This window comes from Leptonychotes weddellii, chromosome 7 (assembly GCF_054177405.1).
Source record: "Leptonychotes weddellii isolate Sample4059 chromosome 7, ASM5417740v2, whole genome shotgun sequence".
Classification (NCBI taxonomy): Eukaryota; Metazoa; Chordata; class Mammalia; order Carnivora; family Phocidae; genus Leptonychotes; species Leptonychotes weddellii.
In genome coordinates, this window is record NC_138375.1 from 69,981,151 (window position 1) to 70,000,898 (window position 19,748).

Below are 19,748 nucleotides of genomic sequence, written 5' to 3' on the forward strand. Positions count from 1 at the left end.
TGGCCTGGTGGTGGGTGTTGAGGAGGGCACGTTCTGCATGGAGCACTGGGTGTTGTGCACGAACAATGAATCATGGAACACTTCATCTAGAACTAATGATGTAGTGTATGGGGATTAACATAAGAATAAAAAAAAATAAATAAAAAAATGAATAAAAAAAAAAAGTAAAAATAAACTATGGAGACTACGTCAAAATAGAAAGTTTCTGTACAGAAAAGGAAACAATCAACAAAACTAAAAGGCAACCTACAAAATGGAAGATTATTTGCAAATGACATATCCAATAAAAGGTTAGTATCCAAAATATATAAAGAACTTATAAAACTCAACAGCCAAAAACCAAATAATTCAATTGGACATAAACAGACATTTCTCCAAAGAAGACATACAGATGGCTAATAGACACATGCTCAACATCACATATCATCAGGGAAATGCAAATCAAAACTACAATATGGTATCACCTCACACCTGTCAGAATGGCTAAAATCAAAAATACAAGAAATAACAAGTTTTGGGCGTGATGTGCAGCAAAAGGAACCCTCTTGTACTGTTGGTAGAATGCAAACTGGTGCAGCCACTATGGAAAACGATATGGAGGTTCCTCAAAAAGTTAAAAATAGAACTACTCTACAATCTAGTAATCACACTACTGGATATTTACCCGAAGAATACAAAAACACTAATACATAGGGATACATACACCCCTATGTTTATTGCAGCACTATATACAATGGTCAAAATATGGAAGCAGCCCAAGCGTCGATCGATAGATGAATGGGTAACAAAGATGTGGTATATATACACAATGGAATATTATTCGGCCATAAAAAAACAATGAAATCTTGCTATTTGCAACAACATGGATGGAACTAGAGAGTATAATGCTAAGCAAAATAAATAAAAAAAGAGAGAGAGAGAGAGAGACAACTCAAGAAAGAGACTTTTAACTATAGAGAACAAACTTATGGTTACCAGGAGGGATGTGGGCTGGGGGATAAGGGAAATAAGGAAAGGAGATTAAAGAGTACACTTATCATGATAAAAAAATAGATAAATAAAATCATAAAAAATAACGTTTTATTAAAATATAAACTGAATACAATTAATCATGTAAGTATATTAAACATGTAAAGGAAAATAAAGTAAAATTGTATAATAATATTTAGCCAAAGCATATAGATTATCTTTCCAACTTACCATGGGAAGATGGGAGGAAATCTAAACGGAATGGGCATGAACTTATTAATTGAGAACCACTCTTAGTGGGATGAATATAGCACAATTTTAAAGTTAGGGCAATGATGATTCCAATAAAACAAATGTTAAAAATACATATAGTAAATGTCTCACTTATGAGGCAAGTTCTAAGGGTATCTCCATCTCCTAAATTTCATTAAAATCACCATGGGGACATATTTGCGACAATAAAAATCACAAAAGTTCTGAAATCTAATGATAAAAATAGGAACAAAAATAGTATTTGTATTTCTTGATATAAGCTAACTTAGAAGACAACTTAGGCAATGCTTTCAAAATGCAGATGTAACCCTTCCAGGGAAAGACTGGGAGATGGGCCATTTTGCCTGCTCCCTCCACACTGAGCTGGTGGAAGGGTAGGAGTATGTCTGCTGGGAGTGCCTCTGTGCTCATTAGCAACTGCTCCTTTGTTTGCTGTAGTGTTGTAGGTCTCATGGACCCTAGACTAAGTAAGGTTGGTAGTTCCTTACCAGAGAATGTGTCTTCAGTCTTTCCTACCTGTTTTTGATGTTTGTGTTTTCTCATCCACCTGTGTGTCTATAGAAGAGCATTCTGGATCTCCCCATGGTGCCATCTTAGTTGAAACCTAAAAAAAACGTTTTGACTGGATGACAGGCATTGGAAACTTCCAACTGTTGATTACTGAATTTTGTTGTCTGACTTTTAATGTTGGACTTTAACAGGCTGTTGAGCTGCATGAAAATCCTACCACTCAGGGTGAGTTTAAAGGAGGAAGCAACAAAGTTTTTGTAAAAAGGCCAGACAGCATCTATTTTACGTTTTGCAGGCTGAATGGTCTCTATCTCAACTAATCAACTCTGGTGTTGTAACACAAAGACCTCCATAGATAATATGTAAATGAATGAGAAGAGCAGTGTTCCAATAAAACTTTATTTACAAAATCAGACAGAGGGGTCAGATTTGGTTCTTAGTTTGCTGACCTCAGTCTACAGTAATCTATTCTAGAGGAGTAGTTCAGCCCAATTACTAAAGCATGGCCTTGCATCACTACTAAACGCCCTATGTATTTAATGAGGTTTCTTCACTGTGGTTGCTGGGTTTCAGAAGGATCCATGGCCCTGTTTGAGGTACAGCAATTGTTTGGCTTACAGTTACTTGGCAATTATTCTTTCCTCTGAAATTTTTCTTTGCCTGCTCTCATGGAGTTTAACCTTACACACACAGATTGGTATTCAGCCTAAGACTCCAAAGGATCCTTATGCAGATTTCTCTGTGTAACTCTCTCCTCACGGGTAATCTGCTTCCAATATTCTACCCAACATGGTTTCTCCAAACTACAAACTAGGTCTTCTGTGTTGGCCCTCCCTGCTCTAGGATTTCAAAAATCACCTGTAGGGAGAAAGCCAGAGTGACTGAGAACAGTTAATTCTCTTGTTTTTCTTCTCTCACAGTCTTGTGCTGTCTGCCACCCAGTATCTGAAAACAAATGTTTTGTCGAATTTTCTAGTTCTTTATGGAGGGAAGTAAGACCTTACCTGGAAGCATAAGTCCTCTGTATAGATTTATGAAGAAACTTTTTATCAAGAAACCCGCTACCTATGCACATTTTTTCTGAGGAACACTTCTGGACACTTCTGAAAAAAAATACAAAATAGATAGATTACTGTTCTCTAAAATTCAAAGAACTTAAAGGACTGTATAATTTTCCAGTGTGTTCTGATGGCAGAGTCCTACTTTGGAAGTATACCTTAGCAACACTGTATAGCCAAAAATGCTCTTATACAGTAAGTGTGCACACTGCTTGTTTGGAGAATTAAGACCACAACTATGTAAAAAAAAAAATAAATTTTAAAATTTCATTGCATATTCTCACTGATTCTACCAGCTAGAAAGGTATTTACCAGGAAAATTTGAAAGAAAAGTCAAGTGTTAATAGTGACTTTAGGAGTTTTTGCCCTGATTATCAGGCTATTCTATACCTAATATTGTCTCTTTTTTCCCTAAAACAGGTGATATTAATATTTGTAGTCATTATAAATTGTCTTTCTTCCTTTTCCATTTGCTAATGCTGTCTTTGATATTTCAAATTTTAAAAAACCTGCTTTCATTGTCACTTTCTTGAGAAAGATAGCTGGTGTGTAGTCATAAAGCTGCCCTGGCAATGCAGTTAGTGATATAATTTCTCCATTAAGCAGGCTCTGCTATCCAAGCAGAGAGAATTTAAGGACCTAGATATAACCATGGAGAGAAGCTAACAATGTAATCATGGTTAACTTTCTGAAAAGTACTTTTATCTAATTTGAATAGCCAAATTCTATATGATAGCTGTATTAGGGTTCTCCAGAGAAACAGAACTAATAAGCTAAATATGTAGAGAGACAGAAGGAGGGAGAGAGAGAGGGAGAGGGAAAGAGACAGAGAGAGATTTATTATAAAAAGTTGGCTCACACGATTATGGAGATTGGTGAGGCCAAAATCCACAGTGTGAAACACCAGGTTCAAGACAGAGAAGAGCCAATGGTGCAGATGAAGTCCAAAGGGAGTGTGCTAAATAATTCCTTCCTTCTGAGCGAGGCTGATCTTTTTGTTCTATTCAGGCCTTCAACTGATTACATGAGGCCCACCTACTTTATAGAGAGCAATCTGATTTACCCAAAATTCATAATTTAAATGTTAATCTCATCTGCAAACACCCTCCAAGTTGACACATAAAATTAACCATCACAATAGCATTTACATTAATCCCTGAGGCCTTATTAAAATACTGACAAGAAGATAAGCAACCTAAAATGAATGTTTGATAAACTAACAAGGACATATTCACTTTATAAGTTGTGATGAAGAGGAGGTGTTATAAAGAGGAGCAGGTGGAGGTTATAGAAAAAGCATTTGAAGGGGAAACACTGAAAAGTTTATGTAAAAGGAAAACAGTATTTTTTTTTTTGTATTCTATTATTAAATCTCTAGAATGTTTACCATTGTCCCAAAGGCCTTACACATCAGCAGCACATAAGGAGAGCTGTGGAAACTCAGGAGCACTAATGACATTAGATAGTTCAAAGAATCGGGTGTGAAAACTCTACAATTAGTGTGATAATTAAGCAGTTTTGTTTTGTTTTGTTTTGTTTGATAATTAAGCAGTTTTAATCACACAAAGGTAAGAGATTTTTCAACCTTAGCCTTTGCTGTTAACATTCCTAAACAGAAAGCAATATTATACACAGCAATAATTAAACTTTGGTAAAGGTGTTCCTATTCTGACTCTCAATCTACAGGAATCAGATTTTTTTTTTTTTTGGCTTTTTCTAAACCTCTCCTATGGGTCCCAAGGCAAGAGTCAAAGTAATTTGTGAGGAATTCTCCCCAGCTATCTTTCTTCTTCTCCACGGGTATTTAGAATGTATATAATTCCTATATTCCCTTGATTCTTACCCACCATCCTCAAAACTTTATCCAGTGATACTGGGTGAAGTGGGAAATAAAGAAGTAAAATCTTGTGCTTTTTGTGTCAAACACAGCACTCTTCCGAGGACTCAAAGTTAATCAAGCCATCGCCATTATCACAAGCTTCTGAAACACTCACTCAAAAACTGTCTCTCTTCAATCTATGAAAAAATAATAAAATAGATCCTAATTCATTTGCATTTTTATATCTTCATTCTTTCAAATAACCTGTCAAATATCTTTACAGCTTTCATACCACATTTTATTTTTATATTCAGAGACAATACTAAGACCTATGTAAACATTAGCGTGAGTAGATGATGGTAGAGTAATATCAATTAGATCTATTTTCATTAATCATACATTCAAATGTGTGCTTTCAGGCTTTATATATGAATTTTCCCATGGCAATATGAAAACATTTAGGTAACTGTTGCTGAACATTATGTGCAACCATGTGATCATTCATGAACATTTATATGAATCTTTCATTGCCCATCCAAATAAATGCCACCTTGAGCATTCAATATGTTTGAATGTGCAACCTCTCACGAAAAAATAATCTTTCGGGTGCCTGGGTGGCTCAGTTGGTTAAGCGACTGCCTTCGGCTCAGGTCATGATCCTGGAGTCCTGGGATCGAGTCCCGCATCGGGCTCCCTGCTCAGCGGGGGGTCTGCTTCTCCCTCTGACCCTCTTCCCTCTCGTGCTCTCTGTCTCTCATTCTCTCGCTCAAATAAATAAATAAAATCTTAAAAAAAAAATCTCTCCTACTGCTTTAAAAAAAATAATAATCTTTTTTCAAACCATAATGTTAAGCATTACCTTACTATTGGGCTTTTACTATTGTATTAGAGTATGATTCTGCACATATTATCTTTGGGATTTTGTGCTATGAGCCATGGGATGCTCCTATAGAGTGGTGCCTGGATCAATGGACCTGAGCTTTATTATCCTACTGCGAAGAGAAAATAGAGCAGAGGTGCTTGCCACTCTTATTTTGACTGTTTCATTTAGACAGTAAATCTCAGTAGCATTAAAGGTGATCTGAAAGTTAAATACTGTAAAGGATTTCCAAAATTAACAATGGGCTGCTTCAAACTGCAAGATGAACAAAATCCACTTAAAACTTTAAGTGGTATTTACTTTTTTCTTCACTTCTTTTTATTTTCCTTAAGCCTCCAAGAATTAATTAAACAGCCCATTTTCCTAAAGCCTAGAGAGATACTGGATTTGCTGAAGTTAGCCTTGGTAAGCATCAGAAAAAGCTGTCTTTTTGTTAAAAATCCTGAGTTTCTTAAAAGAAATATATTCTCATTCTTCTAGAAATGTTAAATAACAAAACTCTAACACATGTAACTTTAAATAGTGCCACCTGTATGAATATTAATGACAGTACAGAAAAAAAGCTAATAAAACCTGAACCAACTTACTTAATACTCCCAGAAATTATAGTAAAAACAGGAAGGGAAAAAGCCCTAAAATCGTTACAAATGCAAAATCAAGAAGGAGTGACCAACCAATACAATGTCATTCTCAATCACTTTCTGTAGCTTATAATACAACGTGCTACTTAGACCCTTCAGGACTGAGACACTCATTCTCACACATTTTGAGAATGCCAGCAACTGAGTCTCTCTAGAAATTCTCTTTAGCTAAAGAGAGCATCTACACTCTAGTCATATTCCATCCCAAAGTAGAAATCTACCCATTGTCAACACAGGAGTGTAAAGTCATAGCTCCTTTGTCTCAAGGCAAGGCCACTCTAAAGGGCCATCCCAACTCCACTGCTTCCCATGAAACCATATAAGTTCATCCTTGTAACTGCTGTAAAGTTCTGTTTCTCTCTTTATCCAATTCTAGTGCCTTTACTCATATAAAATGTTGATATTGAGGGTACAAACCAAAACACTTCTCACATGCAAATCTCCATCTCAGTCTGTTTTCCATAAATCCTGACTTAAGACAATCAGTATCAGTAGAAACACTTCTCACATGCAAATCTCCATCTCAGTCTGTTTTCCATAAATCCTGACTTAAGATAATCAGTATCAGTAGTAGTCTAAGTATATAGGTTTTAATATGGGATCCTGAAGCTGAATGTTCTGCCAACAAGCTGGCAAGGAGAACTCCATAACCGGCAGTAGGTGGAGCTCTTCAATTATAGCAGTGCATTGGTTAAAACTCCCCTGTGGTGAACTGGTTTGGTATGCTGGTGCAAATGAATGCGCTCACAAGTGCAGTATCTCAGTCTTTTGAGTAGCTCAGGGAAGTATTAGAAGGAAATTGCATCAGATGTCTCTTACTGAGTGACTTTGATGCGTCAGAGAAGACCAATAAAAGGCTGTGCGTGATTAATCACCAACTGAAGGTGAAGTGTAAAATTCAGAGGGCCTCCTTGGCAGCTTATAAAGTGGCTCTTCTCTCCTGCAGTTGGAGGCAAGGAAAAAAACCTGAGAATTTGGCCCAGAAATTAATTATGATAGTAGCAGAGAGCCTTCTAGAGAAGGTTGAATTGTCAGTCTTTCCAGCAAAGGATGTGTCAGTGATAGATTCTTGGTTGAAAAGAGTGAGACCATGAGGCTTGAGTTGGGGACATCTGGGTTAATGAACTCATAAACATCCCTTGAATCCTCTGGGCTTGAAGAAGAGGCCCGTTCCTTCCGAGTAAAGGCTAGCATGCCTCCATTGCTTGAAAATGATGCAATGATCACTGCCTCATAGGACATCATGAATACTCCTCAGCACCTGGCTGTAGCTCCCCATTTAGCCTCTAGGCTGGGAAACTGTGAGGCATGCTAAGGAAAATAAAGGACTATACCCCTAAGGGAACTTGTGGGCACTTCCCAATAAACTTCCAGTGGGTTCTGTAGGACCTAGTCAATATACACCTGAAGGAGCTAGAAGAATATGATTGGGACTACATCCTGAGGGTTCTATATCAAAGAAAGGCAGAACATGAGATTGGATAGGATTTGTTTAATTGATAAGAAGGAACTGTCCCATTATAAAGGATTTGAGACCTTGACAAAGATCTCAGAAAATAATGCTGATACATTGTTGAGATTATTCCTGGAAGCCTAGAGAAAATGATAGCCAATAATGAGTAGAAAAGCCAAAACTGTTATGGCAGACATGAAAAAGAGGAATTTAAAAAATTCACAAAAGTGGCCAAGCTACTGGATATACTATGTAAGGCTAGAAAGCCTACCAGTTAACTGCATTCTAAGGGAAAGCCTGGAATACACCCCAATTACAAAAGCAATTTTAATGCACTGGTAAGAGAAACACCTTCATCCTTGAGACACTGAATGGTACCAGTCTTCTGTTGGTAGGGCTCAGGGTAATAAATGCTGTTACAGAACTGTGTTCTCAGAAGGTAAGGAGGATGATAGAACCTAGAAAATATAGAGGCCAAAGGCAGCATCTAACCATCAGAAGCAAAGTGGGTGCAATTGTCATAATGAGTGGAAAGATTGGAGTGGCTGTTATGGGTATTCCCAGAGAGTTACGGAAATGGCCATCTTTCAGACAATGTGAAATAATACAAATAGTACTAGGATTAATCTAAAAAACAGGTGGTAAGATCAAGATTTGGAACCGGCTGATTTGCTATCCAGCAGGCAAAGAGGATGCAATCTTGAAAGGAAGGTGAGACACTAGTGCAAGGTGTAACCCAACTCCTAATAATTTCACCAGCGGTGATCTGGAAAAACATCACCAGTGGGTGACATCACATCTTTGCAGGTGTGATGATATACATGTTGGAGGCAGAAGGAATAAATGTGGAATTCAATGTGACCTACTTGGACATTTCCTATTTCTCCTTTCCTCCAATGTAATTGTGAAGGGACACATGAAACAACCTTGTCCTAGAAAGATGATGAATACCAAGGAGTCAGAACACTCATGAATGAAGGTTTGGGTCAAACCACTAAGTAAGCAACCACAACCTTCAATAGTGATAGCTGAGAGTTAGAGGAAGAGAGAGACAATGAATATAGGACATAGCCCTGTGAACATCCACAGTGGTGGCGGCTGTATTTGTTTAACTAACTACTGCTTTCTAAGATTCCCCTTAGAAAGAAAGACCCATGAGAATCATAGAAGAACTCCTTCTTAAACTAGGGTGGACAAGTGAATCTGGGGCAGAGAGTAGGTGGGGATGGGTAGTGGCAAGTAGCCACTGATATGCCCTGCTGCAGAAAGCATAAATGATAGAAGACCCCAGGTGCTACACTATGAACTTACCACCCCATTCCTGCCAAGGCCACACTTCCTATGGGCTGCTTCTGACTAATGAATAATTAGGGGAGAAATACTCATGCCCTCTAATGGGCAATTTTGTTTCAAGGATTCTCCATATGCTCGACCAAAACTCTCATAGAATAGTACTAAAGGTTGAGAGTTCATTTCTACACAGCCCTCCTCCCTTCCCTCTTCCTTCAAAGGGGTAAGACTTGCATAAATTTGATGATTCTCCCTGCCTCCTCTGGCTGCCCCCTAGTATTCCTCATAATCCCTTCCTCCAGGATATCTTTTGCATGTCTAATCCTGCCTTGGCTTCTGCTTCTTGAATGAAATGAACTAGCACATATGTGATCTCTAAGAGAAGGGAAATGCTTGAAGTGAGTCTCATGTTCACATTAATTTCTGAATGTATTCCATGTTCTGGATTGAAATGCAGGAAGTTAAAAGCCAAACAGAATACAGTTTGCTGAACTGCAGAGAAGACACTTGTGTTCTAGACCCATAAATTGGCTGGAATTTTCAGATAAGTAACAAAAGAGGTAGAAATATGCAGAGCAGGAGCCCCAGAATTTCACATGGGGCTTCCCACACACTACTGATTGAGGGCAGGGCTGTACATGTACACAGGGAGTCTTTTGTTTGTTTGTTTGTTTTGGGGGAGCCGAGGAAGAAGAGAGAATCTTAAGCAGGCTCCACACTCAGCAACACTCCATGACCATGAGATCATGACCTGAGCTGAAATTGAGAGTCTGACACATAACCTACTGAGCCACCCAGGCACCCCTACAGGGAGTCTTAATAAGACCTAACAGAGAGTAACTGCTGCAGGATGAGAGCTAATAGAGACACCAGAGGTCATGTAAGGATGGGAGACTTTGGAGTTATAACATATCCAAGACTTCCTATAATGTGTTATCTATTCCCAATAGCCTCTCTATAATTAAAAAAAAAAAAAACACAAGACATGCAAAACATGTGACCCACAATCAAGCAAAAAGAGTGCACAGAAACATAACCCAATATAAGCCAGATACAGATTAGCAAAAAGACTTTAAAACAGCTATAACAAATATGACAAAGGTGTTACAGGGAAAACCGGACATGATGAATGAGCAGATGGGGACTCTCAGAACTGAAACGAAAAATCTATAAAAGTGAACCAAATGGAAACAAAAATACAAACATCTGAAATGAAAAATGTAATGAGCAAGTTTAGTGGGAGATTAGATATAGCATGAGAAAATGTTAGTGAATTTGAACACAGTCCAATAGAAATGACCAAACCTAAAGAATAAAGAGAAAAAAAAAAAGTTGGGAGGAAAATAAAAAACAGGCTCAGTGGCCAGTGTTAAAATAGCAAGTGATATGATACATGTCATTGTCATTGGTGTTTCATAGAAGAGGAAAGAAGAAAATGGGTCAGAAAAAGAGGTCAAGAATGATGGCCAAAACTTTCCCAAACTTTGTGAAACACATCAACCTATGATCCAGAAAGCTTGTTAAACAACTCCTACACACATAGTAGTCAGACTGCTGGAAATTAAAGATAAGAAGCAGAATGCTGAAGAAAGCCAGATTAAAAGGCACATACTTATGGAGGAACTAATAGAAGAATCACAGCTGCCTTCTCATAAAAAGGAGGGGGGGAGGGAGAGAGGGAGAGAGACACAATGAAACAACATCTGTAAAATCCTAGAACAAGAACAATAAATATTATCCCACAGGTGTTCTATATCAAGCAAAAGCATCCTTCCAAAAGTTAGGTGAAAAGAAAGAACATGTTACCAGCAGACCCAAATTACAAAGAATATTAAAGGATATATTTCAGGAGAAGAAAAAAGAAGTCACATAGAAATTCGTATCTGCATAAAATAATAAAGAAAACCAAGAAGATGGTAAATATATGGATAAATATAAGCAACTATTTTTAGTTTGTACTATCTTAAGTTTTTTAAAAGTCTGAATTGAAGCAAAAACAGTAACATTGTATTGTGCAGTTTATGATACCTGCAAAGGAAAACTGTATGACAAAAGCACAGAGGTAATAAATAGAAGTATATACTTGCAATTTTCTTACATTTTACATTAAATGTCATAATATTAACTATATGTTTTAAGAATGAACATTCTAACTCTTAATCCCCTTCATGGAGATAAAAAGGACAGCATAGAGAATATACTCAATCATATTGTAATAATGTGCCCATGCTCAGGGGGAACACTGAGTAATGTATAGAATTGTCAAATCACTATGTCATACACCTGAAACTAGTGTGATATTGTATGCCAACTATCCTTCAAAAGAATGAACATTCTAACATACTCTATAATAATAGAAATGTGCCTAAATATTAAATAAAATAAATTGGTAAAAAATTGGAATAATCCAAAAGAGGATGGGAAAGACAGGAAAGAAAGAAAAGAAGAACAAAAAATGGATCAAGTATAAAAGTAATATCAAATTAGTATACCTAAACCAAAGTGTATTAAAAATTGGTTAAAATTAAACAGACTTCAAAAACACTAAATAGACTAAAAACTCCAATTAAAATGAATAAATTGTAAACCCGACTTAAAAATCAAGGCTTAATTATATGCTGCCAATAAATTATCCTTAAGTATAAAGGCAAAGATAAGTTGAAACTAAAAGAAGAAAAAGGGTATATGATATGCGAATTTTCAATAAACAAAACATTGAAAACTCTCAAAACCAAGTCATGAAGGACTGGGTACTATATAAATCCATTCTTATGGAACTTAAGAGCAAGATAAACAATCTATTGTAAGATACATGATAAAGAATCATTGCATATGGTAGGTAGAGATTGGAGAGAAGTACAGAGAGCATTTCTGCACTGATGGAACGTTCTAGGCTTTGACCAAATTGCCAGTTATTGCTTATGGATTTTACCAAACTCAACAAATTGCCCCCTTAGGAATACATCTCACTGAATGTAAATTATATCAATAAAATGTAAATTATATCAATTAAAATTAGAATAACTCTCACTAAAGTCCATGACAGACAATGAGAGAGAGTAACTAAACTCTATTCTCATAGACCTCTAGTCTCATAGCTAATTGTTCCTTTGTTTAGTTATTTCTCCCCTTAACAGGTATTTTGGGTTGTTGGCTTGATATTCCAGAATTTTGATGTCTGTTTTTCAAATGTAAAATTATTAATTTTTTGAGGTGATATAATTAAGGGAAAACTTTTTCTAAGACTCAGATTCATATGTATGTCATGTCTGTTCTCTGGAATTACAATGAGGTACACCCTCTAAAATTTGAGAATGGAGTGTAGCAGTGGTTGCTTCCTGAGAGCGAAATTTTAAAATTAAAGAACAGACACAATGTTATATGAAGGAGAGGGGATAGCTACATAGCTGTGAATACCTAAATGTAACTGACTATGGATTAAGAATGCTAAAGAATAAACGTGCCAATCAGAAAAGGTTAAGATTAAACCAGAAATAGCACAGAAAAGAAACCTGAGATGTAAGTTTGGAAGCTCCTACCTAACCACAGTCCTATGGAAAGAGAGCTTTGTCAATCAGCCTTCAAATACATTCAGTCCACTGGCAAAACCCTAGGCTGAGTTGAATAAAACAAGCTATTAGCTATAAATAATGTGATCCTGCCCTTTGACACATGGAACAATATCATGTATTTGAGTCCGTAAATTGGTGGCCAAACATTGGATCATGAAAATTTTACCATAGAATTTCTAGTTTGTGAGGGTTTTAGGAATATGGACTCGCTAACCTTTCTTTTCTAACAGTACTATGCCCACTGCTTCACCTGTTTTTATTTTCTGTGATTTTTACAGAAAAATTCTTGACATTTATTCTGTCTTTAAATCTCCTATCCCTTTGGACCCTGCAGACTGTCAGCATTTGGATTTCTACCCTTGGCAGATACATGTCTACCTGCCCAATGTGGATTTATCTCCTGAGGATTAGTCTCCTAATGAGCTATGTATCTATTATAACTTTTTATCTTGTGTAAGGTATCAGTGTTACCTTCCACTGGTAGATCTTATTTTTGCTGCTAAATATTTGCTCTTTTCTTCCTAGTAAGGGCTTTACCCTGCCTAATTTATGGACATGCAGCACGCAGAGACCTCCTGAAGGACATGCTACAGTACTGCGTCATTGATGGGGCTTGCCTGTAGTACAAGCTTTAGCCAAAGGCATGTAAGGGAACATAACATACAGAAACCTTAGGAAGGCATCAAGAGTTCCTCTTTTTTGGATGTCCCAAATAAGACCCACTTTTTGAGGCTGGAATCTGGAATGAGAAGGCCTGTGGCAGAGCCACAGAAGTTGACTCATAGCCACTGACATCTATCATGAAAAAGAAATAAATGTGTGTTATTGTAAATCACTGTGATTTGGGGACGGTCATTTGTTATTAATAAAGCTAACTAATAAAATTCATATACTGCATTAGGAAATAATCAAAATGAAATACTTCAACAGCAAACTTGAATTTCTAATTTGAATCCATTTTAGATGTGTCAAGTAAGAGTGAAAAATACACTGTTTAAACAAAAATAAAAATAAGATTAAAGTTATTTGAAATTCACATTAATATAAAGTTAGAAAAAAAATCTTAAATAAGAAGGCATCTGCAATCTAGAGTTACTAAAAAATGATTTCTTTGCCTTTTGGTTATAACAACTTAAGACAAAGTACCGGGCGCCTGGGTGGCTCAGTCGGTTAAGCGTCTGCCTTCGGCTCAGGTCATGATCCCAAGGTCCTAGGATCGAGTCCCGCATCGGGCTCCCTGCTCAGCCAGGAGCCTGCTTCTCCCTCTCCCACTCCCCCTGCTTGTGTTCCCTCTCTAGCTGTCTCTCTCTGTCAAATAAATAAATAAAATCTTAAAAAAAAAAAAGACAAAGTACCTACTTAATCTTTTCATCACCTAATGATCACTTCTGAGTTTTTGAGATGAGATCACTCCTTCTCTAGCAAGCACTCACAAGTGAAAGCTATTTTTCTTTGATATATCCGGTAGGTCATTGCCAGTAAAGGAAAGATGTCCCTTTTGGTTCCCCATTACATATATAAACAACCTCTCCATGTATGTCATCAATGTTACCTTCATCTGCCTCCTCCTGTCATCTACAGACCACCTATTCACTCCCAATAACTAAAGGCCCCCTCAACTCATATAATCCACATTTAACTCCCATCATTTTTAGTGACTTCAAATAATCATATAGACGATTCATCCAACACCCTAGTTTTTCTCCTTTTCTTGTTTTTCTCATCTCTAGTAAAATATGGTTTCACCTCAATTCTGTCTCCCATTAGTCTCCCATTCCCATAAAAATTTTGTATCTTGCACCACCCTTAACTTATTTTCCCCTGAAATCCAGTTTGTAAGTATCTCTCTCTGAGTACCATCTATCACCTCTTCAGCTTACTTTCTCTGGTGGCCCCTTAAATCTACTTCATTGCATTGAAATTTCATCCCATTGGGTTGTAGACTTTATCTTAATGCATCTGCCCCTTATGTTTTCACTTTCCTTTCTTCCATCTTGGAGTATCATCTTAGTTCATCACTATTTTCATTTATTTTTAAGTACTTACAACTCTTATTTTCTCTCCCTCTGCCACACTCGTCTGGCAAAACCTCAACCTTCATTGAACTCAAATATATATAGATTACGTTGTTTAAAGCCTGGATAATTCAACTCAGCTGGAAATAGTCATATAACCACACTGACAAGTCTCTGTTTAAATTCATGAGCTCAAGCCTTAAATAGACAAGGAGCATTACCTAAAAGTAATGCTACATGTCCTAAATAATTTTGCTTTACCAGGCTTTGGTATAAATAATTCAGAAATTTGCTTTCAGCAAATACCTTCTTATACAGTATCTTCTATTTTGCTTAATTTATTATGCACGATATAATGGCTTCCATTGTATTCTTTATTTTCTGACATTTCTGCCTAGCCATTCTCTACTTCTTGGCCTTTGTACTTGCTATTCTCTCAGCCTATAATGCTCTTACCCAGTTCATAGCTCCCTCTTATTCTGCAAATCTCATTTCAAATGTCACTTCCTCAGAGAGCCCTTCCCAGACCATCTTATTCAAAGAACAGATCCTTTATTAGCCCGTTACATTGCCTTGTTACTCCTTCACAGCACTAATCACAATATGTAATTACCCCCATTTTTTCCCTTTCTTACCTTTTATCGTATCTTTCTACTTGTAGAAATTAAACTGCTCAAGAAGACATTTGTCTGTTCTGTACTCTGCTGTATCTTCAGTGCCAAGTATAATATCTGGCAAACAGTAAGTACTCAAGGAATGTTTTTTAACTAATCAGTAAATGAATATGAAAGGGAGCAAAATGTACCACCCCAAAATATACTACTTTGGCATATTGATTAATTTAAATTAAAGTTACTTAAGAAATAGCACGTACAAGAAGGACACTCTAATCTCCTTTGTTGCCCTGAAAGCAAGAAGTGAATCTCCCATGTGAAATGTACCCCGTCTGTGTCAGGAGTTAGAAGGCAATCTTATCATCAGAGTTAGTGATATCAAGGCTTAGCAGTCTGCATAGACAAATCTTATTTCCTCACTAATTTACTATCCTAAGCTCAAAATTCTTTGTCTTGTCAATTCATCATAAATTTTCTTTATCTAAAATGTATAAAAGCTACTTGCTTTGGCCATTTCTTTGAGTCTAATATTTTTATGAGCTTCTATATGTATAAAATTAAATTTGTTTTTCTCCTGTTAATCTGTCTTATGTCTTTAATTATTAGACCAAGCAAAGAATCTAGAAGGGAAGAAGAGAAAAATGTTCCTCCTCTACAAATCAATACTATATGCAAATGACTTGAAAACATGTTAACTCATTTTTTTTTTAATCTATAAAGTAAGAAGATAATAGTAATACATGGTTCCCAAAGTCTCCCTCTTTAACCCCTTGACTATAGGTTGTGAATAGCTGTACCATGATATTAAGTGGGTAGTTGAATCAACTCATTGTTTGAAGTATGTTTTCACATTTGTTCTATCATTTGTCAACAGAGAACCAATGATATAAGGCTAGTTTTGATGCTTCCTGTGGGTAACTGCATCTTCAGAGGGATCTCGACATCCATGGATAAGAATCATCAACTGCCCAAACACCTCTGCTCACCTCAACAGACATATGACAGGTGTCTATAATACCAAGGACACACACTCAAAATATTCATGCAGCTTAGTCTCCAGAGGAATTCTACACATCAGAAATGTTATTTAAAAAAAAAAAAGAAATGTTATAATAATCCAGTCACCCCTGAGAGTTCACTTCTCTGTCAAAAAAATTATAGGTGAATAAATCCAATCTACTTTCTTCTTCATATCTCCATCTAACATATGTGGTCAAAGGTAAATAGTTTTACATTCAGGTCCTAGAAGAGATGAAAATTTCCCAGACATTTTGGATTTTCCCAGTAGAATTTTAAAATGTATTTCTTCGTTTTTCTAATGTTAGGAACACAATCATAACCAATATAAGCTATCACAATTTGCATAAGCTATGTATTTCTGGACATGTGTTTAGCTACAATACCTACGTTATCCATAGGTATTTACATAAAGTTTTCTGGTGGAATGCTGGAAATAGGATTATGGCAATGCAGAAGACAGATTAATTATTTATATTATGAAGTACAGGTCAGATGTGAACTAGACTCATTATTATTCCTTTATTCCCACAGGCTCCCTCCAATAAGTATCTATTGATTCATTCTCCCAGAGCAACTTCCTCCTGCTGACAGAATAGGCAGGTATTGCTAGGCTCAGCAATCAAAACTTTAGTTCACAAGGGCTTTATTTAGTTATTTGCTCAACTATTTACTTTACATAAGCCAACACTATCAAAATTTCAATCCATTAAACAGGTAAATCATGAAATGTATATCCTTTAATAGAATTATTTACTTGAAGTATTACAAGCTCAAATACATGTAGAGACCAAGTAGATAAAATAAGTTAATAAAAAATTCTGGAATAGACAAAAACAGCTCCTATTTAATCCCACTGAATTGTTACCACTAGAGTAGGTGAGTCTGGTATTAACAAGTCTTATGATATTTTTGAAAATACATTTAAAATATTAGCAATTCATTGTGTGTATATGTGTTTATGTGTATTTAATTTTAATTCATTTTGCAAGAAAACAAAAGTCTTCTATGGACTTTACCAGTTAATAATGTTTACCAGTTTACCAGTAAATAATGAGTTCAATAGTATTTTTCTTTAGAATCTTAAAATAATAAACACTATTGAATCATTTACAATGTCTGCATCACAAAATTTGATTTACCTAGGACTGTTTTGTGTTATAATCATGTACATTTAAACAATATTTTCCAGAGATACTCACTGTATACTATTATAACTATAAAAGCAATTATGGAGATATACATCTATATACACATACATCTATATATCTAGAAAAAGATAGACCTATAAAAATAATTTTGTAACCTTGAACAATTTACACTACTCTTTCTCTTTTGCTTTTATTATGATGAATTGAAAGTAATATAAAAGGAAGGTGGGTTACATTAAAGAGGAAATTAAGTGGGTGATTGCACTGGGCAGAAGAAAAAAAAGATAGTAAGAGATGAGGAAGAAATTGTATCTAATTCAGATACAAAAGAGACATTTAGAAAGTTCACAAAGATTAAAGAAATTACAAGTCTAAATAACAAACTCTCTAGGTAGCAACAAAGAAAATTATCAAGTGATCACTATTCAATAGGAAAGCTGTTTGTATAGTATTTAGCCCAAAGTTAATCTCTTCCTACCATTCTGTTCCTCCCATCACCAATGAGCACAGAAACACAGCAAAAGGAGTACACAGAAAAAATATTTCTAGGTAATAATGTAGATCAACGAAGATTTTCCAAAACATGTATATGATAGTGTATCTGTTTATTTTAACCCTTCAGGGGTCTGTGCAATACAAAATAAAATAGCAAGAGCTAGGATTACAGAACTAAAGGAGTTAAGAGTCTATAAACAAAATGTGAAGGGGTGCCTGGGTGGCTCAATCAGTTAAGCATCTGCCTTGGCTCAGGTCATGATCCCAGGGTCCTGGGATGGAGCCCCACATTGGGCTCCCTGCTTGGTGGGAAGCCTGCTTCTCCCTCTCCTACTCCTCCTGCCTGTGTTACCTCTCTTGCTGTATCTCTCTCTGTCAAATAAATAAATAAAATCTTAAAAAAAAAAAAGTATAGACTGTGAGCATATGAAGTGCCCATTCCAAATTGGGGTATATTTGACTAGCAGTAGTTAAAAGATGTCTCACAGAACATTGCAAATGACTATTACAAATTAAAGAATATTTGAATACCAGTACTTACGAATTGTGTCTTCTATGGACATTCATGTTTAAATAGAGATCAAGTACAAAATGCAAAGGATAATATAAGTACCATGGGTTACATAAAGGGGAAGAACTGAGAATGGTAATGATGGGATTTATCTTGTTCCAGAAATTATACTAGATTCATGATTTTATCTTGCATTTAAAGTCAAGGTCATCCTTCTGTTTTAAGCTTATTATATTTGGTTATTAAGGATGAAAACAAAACATAAGTAACAAAAGGACAATGAATATATATACAGAAAAACATCTGTGAAGTTTTTATGGATATTGACATAGGTAAAATAGATTAATTTAGAATAATTTTTTAAACTAGGTATTTTGTCCAGAAAAAAATAAGAGATCGAGCGGTCTAGTGGTGAAAAGCCTAATTTTCTCATTAGCATGCTTCTTGCATTTCTTGATCATTGATTCATAGGTAAAGGACTTTGCATGGATGATTCTCACTATATTTTAAGGTCATTAACAAGAACTTCAACTAGCCCATCTGTGATGATTTTATATATCAACTTTATTAGGCCATGGTACCCAGATATTTGGTCAAAGATCTTGATATTACCATGGAGGTATTTTGTTGTTGTTGCTGTTATTTAGCAACATTTAAATCAGTATGAGTAAAGCAGATTATCCTCCATAGTATGCGTGGTCCCCATTCAATAAACTGAAGGCCTTAAGAAAAAACAGATTGAGTTTCCCCAAGCAGGAAGGATGTCTGCCTCCAGATGTCCTCAGACTTAAGCTATGACATCAATTCTTCCCTCTTCTCAGGTCTTAAGCCTCAGCCTACTCTATAGTTTGGGGAATTGTCAATCTCTACAATCACATGATCAATTCCTTAAAATAATCTCTTTCTTTCTGTTTAGACACACATGTTATTGGTTCTGTTTCTCTGGAGATTATTGACTAATGAGCCAACATTCTCATTATTAAAATGTCATAGGCACTACTAGCAAGGAACAATTGGAATTTGAAATGAAAAAAAAAATTATGTTACTACACTGTTGGTGGGAATGCAAGCTGGTGCAGAAACTCTGGAAAACAGTATGGAGGTTCCTCAAAAAGTTGAAAACAGAGCTACCCTATGACCCAGCCATTGCACTACTGGATATTTACCCCAAAGATACAAATGTAGGGATCTGAAGGGGTATGTGCACCCCGATGTTTATAGCAGCAATGTCCACAATAGCCAAACTGTGGAAAGAGCAAAGATGTCCACTGACAGATGAATGGATAAAGAAGATGTGGTATATATACACGATGGAATATTATGCAGCTATCAAAAGGAATGAAATCTTTCCATTTGCAACAATGTGGATAGAACTGGAGGGTATTATGCTGAGCGAAATAAGTCAATCAGAGAAAGACATGTATCATATGACCTCACTGATATGAGGAATTCTTAATATCAGGAAACAAACTGAGGGTTG

At 36.0% G+C, this 19,748-nt stretch overlaps 1 long non-coding RNA gene across 1 annotated transcript in view; it reads right to left on the reverse strand.

The window, feature by feature from the left end:
- Positions 1-19,748, reverse strand: part of LOC145722639 (uncharacterized) — a 184,436-nt gene that overhangs the window by 156,057 nt on the left and 8,631 nt on the right. The window contains exons 2-3 of the long non-coding RNA XR_014147034.1: positions 2,757-2,855; positions 1,759-1,846 (exon numbers count right to left, since the gene is read on the reverse strand). This is a non-coding gene — a long non-coding RNA (uncharacterized LOC145722639). The remainder of the gene's footprint in view (positions 1-1,758; positions 1,847-2,756; positions 2,856-19,748) is intronic.